Source organism: Cervus canadensis, chromosome 14 (genome assembly GCF_019320065.1).
Source record: "Cervus canadensis isolate Bull #8, Minnesota chromosome 14, ASM1932006v1, whole genome shotgun sequence".
NCBI lineage: Eukaryota > Metazoa > Chordata > Mammalia > Artiodactyla > Cervidae > Cervus > Cervus canadensis.
In genome coordinates, this window is record NC_057399.1 from 73,038,502 (window position 1) to 73,047,450 (window position 8,949).

General features: G+C 47.6%; 1 non-coding gene across 1 annotated transcript; it reads right to left on the reverse strand.

Moving 5' to 3' along the window:
* Positions 1-3,117: 3,117 nt before the first annotated feature.
* On the reverse strand, positions 3,118-3,189 carry TRNAC-GCA. The gene has a single exon. It is a non-coding gene; the product is annotated as a tRNA-Cys (tRNA).
* Between the last annotated feature and the right edge of the window lie 5,760 nt (positions 3,190-8,949).

Genomic DNA, 8,949 nt, shown 5'->3' on the forward strand with positions numbered 1-8,949 from the left:
AGAAGAACTATAGAGCCTCTTGACGAGAGGGAAAGCGGAGAGTGTAAAAGCTACCTTAAAGCTCAACATTCAGAAAACGAAGATCATTGTATCTGGCCTCATCACTTCATGGCAAATAGATGGGCAAGCAGTGGAAACAGTGGCAGACTTTATTTTGGGGGGGCTCGGAAATCACTGCAGATGGTGACTGCAGGCATGAAATTAAAAGATGCTTGCTACTGCTGCTGCTAAGTCACTTCAGTCATGTCTGACTCTGTGCGACCCCCCAGGTGGCAGCCCACCTGGCTCCCCCATCCCTGGGATTCTCCAGGCAAGAACACTGGAGTGGGTTGCCATTTCCTTCTCCACCGCAGGAAGGTGAAAAGTGAAAGTGAAGTCGCTCAGTCATGTCCGACTCTTAGCGACCCCATGGACTGCAACCTACCAGGCTAGTCTCTCCATGGGATTTTCCAGGCAAGAGTACTAGAGTGGGTTGGCATTGCCCTCTCTGAAAAAGATGCTTTACGGCTTGTGCCTTAGCCAGACTACTTTGGGTTAGAGGGCGTTTTTGAGGAGATCGAGTGGGGAGCAAATCAGAAGGCTGTTGTAGGTGTCCTGGTATACGATCTCAGGACCTGAACAAGGATGGCAGTGGGGATGGAGAGAAGGAGCTGCAACGGAGAAAGATTTTAGTGGATATGACTTCACAGCTCAGTAGTTCATTACAGACAGGGGAAATATGAGCAAGAGGCAAAGAATGACGGCAGGCTTCTAGTCTAAGGAACTGACAGCAAAGCCTGGAACCATACTTGCGTGGTTGAGATTCAATCAGTGAGTAACTTGTGCTCAAGCAACTTTCTCCAAGGGGAGTAATTCCACCATTAAACTGTAGAAATACTGTTCCTGGGCCCTCGTACGTGCGAGTCCCTGAGCACTTGGCATTTCATGAGAATGACGATTGCTCTTTATCTGGTCATCCAGGAAGGCTGTGGCTTTAGGAGCGAGGATGGGCTTGTTTTAAGTAAAGGGTGTTGAGAGCCTTGCAGGATCTTGGGCAATCAAATAGCTTCCTGAGCACTGACATTTCTTTCTTAATTTTTAAATTTACAATTCATCCAAATCTTGCAGTCCAAAACAAACAAACAAACAAATGTGAAAACATCACAGAAAAATAATATCTGAAAATATCTGATCGCCTTGTGATTCGTAGGGGATAAGCCTAAACTGCCCTTGAAATTGAGGGACTAGTGAATATTGGCCCTCAGATCGCATCATAATCAACGATGAGCAACTTTTGAAGAATTGCCAGAAGTATTTTCAAGTTCGCTGACTTCTCCTGAAGTCAAGATTGCTAGCTGTGATGATTTAAAAATCACTAATTGATAAACACCAATACAATTAATTAACATCCACATAGCCAATGTCTATGGAGCCAGGCATAACAGAGTCTAAATCAATCAGATGGGATTCCTATTTTGCAGTGCAGTTGATGAGACAAGTTACACAAGATAGGAGATAACATAAATGAAAAGTGAAGCTATATGAGCAGTGCTTTGGGGAATAAACACTGATATGTAAATCGTCACTTCTGTGAAGGATTATTTCATAGATCCAGCCTATGATTTCCTAATCTGTTCATAGACGTCAGTGTTTAAGTAAGGGACTTTACTCCAGATGGAGCAAAGTGTGAATTTTCCAGATCAGTCAAATTGAATCCTTCAAGAAACAAATCATTTTTTGAGTCAACTTCTCTTAGAGATCTCTGAAAATTGAATTCTACATTACAAAAACTTCCAACATTTCTGCCTGGAAAAATCAGAGTAGATGGAGCTGTGGTAGCCCATTAGGAATATTCATAAGTATCCAGCCCATGGAGGACTGCACTTCCCCACTCCCTTGGAAAGGAAGTGTGATCACTGACTATCTTTGGCCGGCGAAATATGCATCTAAGTGTCTCTGTCACTTCTGTTAGACGCTTCAAGGGTCAGCGTGTAAGCCACACATTCCCCTCCTGGCTACTGTACTTATTATGCAAAATGTCTGTGCAAATAAAGCCTCCCTCAGACTGGGTCTCTGAGACAGGAAAGGGCAGAGACCCCTGCTGACCCACACTGACCAAGTAAGTAGCATGAGCTAAAAGTTAGCTTTAATTGTTTTAAGCTCAGAGTGTTGGGGGTGGGGGGGTGGGGGGTGGATGCATTCCTGAAGGGATACCTAGCCTGTATTATATTGGAATTCTATCTAACCATTAACGGACAGAGCAAGGTCATTAACATCATGGCGTTGTTTGAAAGTGGACACTTCACATTAAAATCTAGATTTCTGGCGCCTGTTGGCAAAAACCCTGACATGTTTGTACATGGTTGATCCCTTGAGCACATCAACAAGCAGGTATATATTCTCCAGCTCATGACAGCCCTCGTGACTCACTATGACCATACCTGAGCAGTCTTCCTCCCTGAGGGGGGGTGTAGATATTTGACTTTCATCCTCTATCCTAAACGGTCTAAGCATCATACACGTACTGTGCTGACTGTGGTCCACTAGATTGCATCTCATTTCCAGTTACAAACTTCAGTGACACTTGTAGCAACACAAAAAAGTACAAATATCCTCAATACAGCACAACGAAATCTCTTAAGAAAAGAGATTTTGGAATTCAGTTTCCTAGGTTCAAATACCGGCTCTACCATTTTCTATCTGTATCTGGATGGCCTTGCCAGAAGAGCACTCAGCTTTCAGCAAGGTACCACCTGCCCCAAACATCCACTTGTCCAGCAGACTAACAAAAACATGTTAGGAAGCACACATTCTTCCTTTTATTTATTTATTTATTTATTTATTTTTTACCTTTTGGATCCTAGCTCCCCAACCAAGGACGAAACCTGCGCCCCGCCCTCTGCATTGGAAGCATGGAGTCTTAACCCCTGAGCTGCCCGTGAAGTCCGACGAAGCACACATTCTAGAGGGACTAATTCAGCATTGAAAACAACCTTTATCCTGTGCTCCTGCTCAGTCGCTCAGTCGTGTCCAACTCTTTGTGACCCCCATGGACTGTAGCCCACAAAGTTCCTCTGTCCATGGCATTTCACAGGCAAAAATACTGGAGTGGATTGCCAAGTCCTACTCCAGGGGATCTTCCCAAGCCAGGGATCGAACCTGGGTCTCCCGCACTGCAGGCAGACGCTTTCCCATCTGAGCCACCAGGGAAGCCCCTCGCTAGGTACCTGGAAAGGGGGAGGCGGGCGAGGCACAAGGCACGCCCTGCGGGCCACCGGCCGGATTTCGACCACCACCACCGCCGCCGCGTCCCCGCCCGCGGGCCTCGACCCTGCCGGGCCCGTGACGCATGGGGGCCCCCAGTGCGCCGGTCGACCGCCGCCCGGAGGTCCCCGCCGACGCCAAAAGACCACCCCCACATACCCCCCGAAACGGGCAGAGCCCTCCCCCACCACCTCCTACACCGGTACGGCTGCTCCCCCAGGACCCCGTCCTCTCCCCTCAACCACCGGGGCCCCCTACCCGCGCCCGCGGTCCAGGCACCCTCCTCCCTCCACCACCAAGGGCAGAGAGGACGGGAAGCGTGGCCCCAAGCGGGCAGGGACACGACAGAGGTGAGAGGGCGAGAGACAAGACAGCCGCGCGAGGCGTGGGGAGGGGTGGCCGGGAGCAAGCCCGGAGGTTCGGAGGGCGTGAGGAGGCGTCTGGCGACCGCGCGGCAGGCCCAGAGCAGCGGACGACGACCGGCTGAGGCAAACAGGTCCAGGGCCAGCGGCGGAACGCGGCGGGCAGGCAAGCGGCCCAGCGACGGGGAGCCGCCAGCCGTCACACCGCACAGCCCGCAAGACGCGACCGGAGGATCCGCGCTGTGCGGTCTGCGGCTGGGGGAAGGCAGCCATGGCCGGCGCCGCGGGCAAGGCGCCTGCGGTGGGGTGGGGGCGCGCTGAGCACCTCCCACCACCACCCCCCACCCCACCCCACCCCTCGGACCCAACCTCGAGGGAACTTGGCGGGGAGGTCGGGCGGAAGAGGGACACCGGAGACGCCGCCACCGGGCGCGGGGCAAGGGTGGCGGGGCGCCCGGCCGAGGATGGAGGGGCGGGCGGGAAGGCGGAGGAGAGCCGTCTTTCCCACCAGACCCGCACTCTGCACGCCGCCCCCCACCTTCTCCCGCAGCCCCTCTTCCCCTACCACCGGAAATGCCACCGGACCGACAGCCCGCCCGGCGCGCGGCGCCTTCCACACCCATTAAAAAGAACACAGGTAAAAAAAAAAAAAAAAAGAACACAGGTGAATCCATTCTAATGAGGTGGATGAAACTGGAGCCTATTATACAGATTGAAGTAGGTCAGAAAGAAAAACACCAATACACTATACCAAGACATATGTATTGAATTCAGGAAAATGGAGATGATAACCCTATATAGGAGACAGCAAAAGTGACACAGATTTACAGAACAGTCTTTTGGACTCTGTGGGAGACGCCGATGGTGGGATGATCTAAGAGAATAGCATTGAAACCTGTATATTATCATATGTGAAAGGGTAGCCAGTGCCTGTTTGATGCATAAGACAGGGTGCCCAGGACTGGTTCACTGGCCTGACCCAGAGGGATTTGATTGGGAGGAACATGTGAGGGGGAATCAGGATGGAGAATACATGTACTCCCATGGCTGATTCATGTAAATGTATGGCAAAAATCACCACAATGTTTTAAAGTAAGTACACACCAATTGAAATATATAAAATAAAATACAATAGAATCCTTTGATAAAAAGGACCTAATCAGTATTGACTTTTTGACCCACAGAAACGCCCTTCTTTTCCTTCTTTCTTCCCTCCTTCCTCCCCCCTCTTTCTTTCCTTTTCTTTCTGATTATACAATTTTTAAAGCTTGCTTTCCATTTATAGTTATGACAAAGTGCTGGCTCTATTCCCCATGTTGTACAATGCATCCCTAAGCTCAACTTCCACCTGACTATCACTGAGTGCCTCGCACTCCCCCACCACTGTATGGCCCCTCCCTCTTCCCCTCAGTGCTGGTAACCAGTAGATGCTTCTCTATATTTTGGCACCTCCATTATTATCATATTCTCTAATATGAGGTATGTTTACCTTCTATAAGTGATATTATACAGTATCTGGCTATCTCTGTCTGAGGTATTTTATTCAATATTCTACCTTCCTTGTGGCTGCAAATGCAATATTCCATTCTTTTGATGGGACAGCTCCTTTGTATGACTTTTCAACAAATGGCACTGCCCCCACCCCCCTCATGACACAGCTCCCCAGCTAAGTGTCCATCTCTGCACTCGCACAGTGAAACTCCAAGTTCTCTTCCTCTTCTCCCATGGGAAGTGTGTCTGTGAAGCTCAGTCTGGAACCAGTTCTTCCCCCTACTTCCTCTCAACCTGGACCTTTTGGTCCATCTCCAACTACACAGAAGCCATCTCCCTTCTCCTCACACACTTATCCCTTCCCTGCCCTCTCTGCCCCCTATATTCAGAGAACTCAAAGACAAACATTATTTCACATCAGCTTGATTTTTTTTTTGTGTGTGTGTTATTAGTGTATGAATTGCTATAATATTCAGCACCTGTACTTTTGGCCAGTAATCAGCGGCCAGACCCCACACATTTCTGAGGTGTCTAGCTATGCCCCGAAGTCGCTGGCTTTCCACTGATCCAGGTGGAGTCGCAGGGGTCTCCATGGTCTCTGGGACCTGCTCTGGTTCGTTCTGATTATCTTGAATGGCAGGGGTATCCATGGGCTCTGGGTCCTCCTCTGGTTGAGTTTGATTAGCTGGAATGGAAGGGGTCTCCCTGGTCTCTGGACCTCCTCTGGTTCATTCTGATTAGCTGGAAATGAAGGGGTCCCCATGGACTCTGGGACCTCTTCTGCTTCTTTCTTATTAGCTGGAATGGCTGAGGTTTCCATGGTCTCTGGGACCTCCTCTGTTTCCTTCTGATAACCTGGGTGCCAGGGGTCTCCATGGTCTCTGGGACCTCCTCTGGTTCCTTCTGAGTCAGCTGTTCATTCGCCTTGGAACTCTGGCTACAGAGCTTTGATTTTTTTTTTTTCGCTCCTCCTATACTTCTCCCCTTTTTCTTCGCCTCGGGTTTTTCACACGTTTCTTGCTCCTCGTATTGCCACACTTTTGATCCTCCTCTTATCTTCCCCCCTTGTCTGCTCCTCGTATTTTTCTTTTTTTTTCTTGACTTCCTCCGTATTCTTCTCCCTTCTTTGCCTGGGGCTTATTTCCCACTTTTCTTGATCCTCATATTTCCACACTTTTGATCCTCCTCTTATTTTCCCCCCTTTTCTGCTCCTCGTATTTTCTTTTTTTTTTCTTTTTTGCTCCTCGTATTGTTCTCCCCTTTTTCTTCTCCTCGTGTTTTTCCCACTTTTCCTGCTCCTCGTATTTCCACACTTTTGTTCCTCCTCTTATTTTCCCCCCTGCCGAACACTCGCTGTCCTCGATAATTTTTGCTTTTCTCTCTTTTATTTCTATTCGCGGCCACTCGCTCGTTATTCTTCTCCCCCTTTTTCTTCCTCTCTGGCGTTTTGCACGCTTCTCTTATCCCTCGATATTGCCACACTGTTTGATCCTCGCTCTGCATTTTCCCCCCTTGTCTGCTCCTCGTATTTTTTCTTTTTTTTTTTTTTGCTCCTCTATTTCTTCTCCCCTGTTTTTCACCTCAGGCTTTTCACCACTGCTGCTTGCTCCTCGTAGTGGGCATTACTGTTGATCCTCCTCTGAAGTTTCACCCTTGTCTGTTCCTCGTTTTTGTTTTTTCTTTTTTTTTTTACTCCTCGTGATTCCTTGGCTCCCCTTTTTCCTTCGCTCGCGGTTTTTCACACTGCTCTTGCTCCTCGTAGTGGCATACTGTTGATCCTCCTCTGAATTTCACCCCTTGTCTGTTCCTCGTTTTTGTCTTTTGCTTTTTTTTTCTTGCTCCTCATATTCTTCTCCCGTGCTTCTTTGCCTCGGATTTTTCACACTGATCTTGCTCCTCGTAGTGGCATATTGTTGATCCTCCTCATATTTCCCCCCTTGTCTGCTCCTCGTTTTTGTCTTTTGCTTTTATTTTCTTGCTCCTCGTATTCTTCTCCCCTGTTTCTGTGCCTCGGGTTTTTCACACTGCTCTTGCTCCTCGTAGTGGCATACTGTTGATCCTCCTCTGATTTTCCCCCCTTGTCTACTCCTCGTTTTTTTCTTTTGCTTTTGTTTTCTTGCTCCTCGTATTCTTCTCCCCTGTTTCTTCGCCTCGGGTTTTTCACACTTCTCTTGCTCCTCCTAGTGCCAACCTTTTGCTCCTCCTCTGATTTTCCCCCCTTGTCTGCTCCTCGTATTTTTCTTTTTCTTTTTTTTTTCTTGCTCCTCGTATTCTTCTCCCCTTTTTCTTCCCCTCGGGTTTTTCACACTTTTCCTGCTCCTCGTATTGCCACACTTTTGATCCTCCTCTTATTTTCGCCCCTTCTCTGCTCCTCGTATTTTTCTTTTTCTTTTTCTTTTTTTTTTTTTGCTCCTCGTATCCTTCTCCCCTTTTTCTTCGCCTCGGGTTTTTCACACTTTTCTTGCTCCTCGTATTGCCACACTTTTGAACCTCCTCTTATTTTCCCCCCTTGTCTGCTCCTTGTATTTTTCTTTTTCTTTTTTTTTTGCTCCCCGTATTCTTCTCCCCTTTTTCTTCGCCTCGGGTTTTTCACACTTTTCTTGCTCCTCGTATTGCCACACTTTTGATCCTCCTCTTATTTTCGCCCCTTGTCTGTTCCTCGTATTTTTCTTTTTCTTTTTTTCTTGCTCCTCGTATTCTTCTCCCCTTTTTCTTCGCCTCGGGTTTTTCACACTTTTCTTGCTCCTCGTATTGCCACACTTTTGATCCTCCTCTTATTTTCCCCCCTTGTCTTCTCCTCGTGTTTTTATTTTTCTTTTTTTTTTTTTTCGCTCCTCCTATACTTCTCCCCTTTTTCTTCGCCTCGGGTTTTTCACACGTTTCTTGCTCCTCTTATTGCCACACTTTTGATCCTCCTCTTATCTTCCCCCCTTGTCTGCTCCTCGTATTTTTCTTTTTTTTTCTTGCTCCTCGTATTCTTCTCCCCTTTTTCTTTGCCTGGGGTTTTTCACACTTTTCTTGCTCCTCGTATTGCCACACTTTTGATCCTCCTCTTATTTTCACCCCTTTTCTGCTCCTCGTATTTTACTTTTTCTTTTTTTTCTTGCTCCTCGTAATCTTCTCCCCTTTTTCTTCGCCTCGGGTTTTTCACACTTTCCTTGTTCCTCATATTGCCACACTTTTGATCCTCCTCTTATTTTCCCCCCTTGTCTGCTCCTCGTATTTTTCTTTTTCTTTTATTTTTTCGCTCCTCGTATTCTTCTCCCCTTTTTCTTCCTCTCGGGTTTTTCACGCTTTTCTTGCTCCTCGTATTGCCACACTTTTGATCCTCCTCTGATTTTCCCCCCTTGGCTGCTCCTCGTATTTTTCTTTTTCTTTTTTTTTTTGCTCCTCGTATTCTTCTCCCCTGTTTCTTCGCCTCGGGTTTTTCACACTGCTCTTGCTCCTCGTAGTGGCATACTGTTGATCCTCCTCTGAATTTCACCCCTTGTCTGTTCCTCGTTTTTGTTTTTTGCTTTTTTTTTTTTTTGCTCCTCGTATCCTTCTCCCCTTTTTCTTCGCCTCGGGTTTTTCACACTGCTCTTGCTCCTCCTAGTGCCATACTGTTGATCCTGCTCTGAATTTCCCCCCTTGTCTGCTCCTCGTTTTTGTCTTTTGCTTTTTTTTTCTTGCTCCTCATATTCTTCTCCCGTGCTTCTTTGCCTCGGATTTTTCACACTGATCTTGCTCCTCGTAGTGGCATATTGTTGATCCTCCTCATATTTCCCCCCTTGTCTGCTCCTCGTTTTTGTCTTTTGCTTTTTTTTTCTTGCTCCTCGTATTCTTCTCCCCTGTTTCTTCGCCTCAGGTTTTT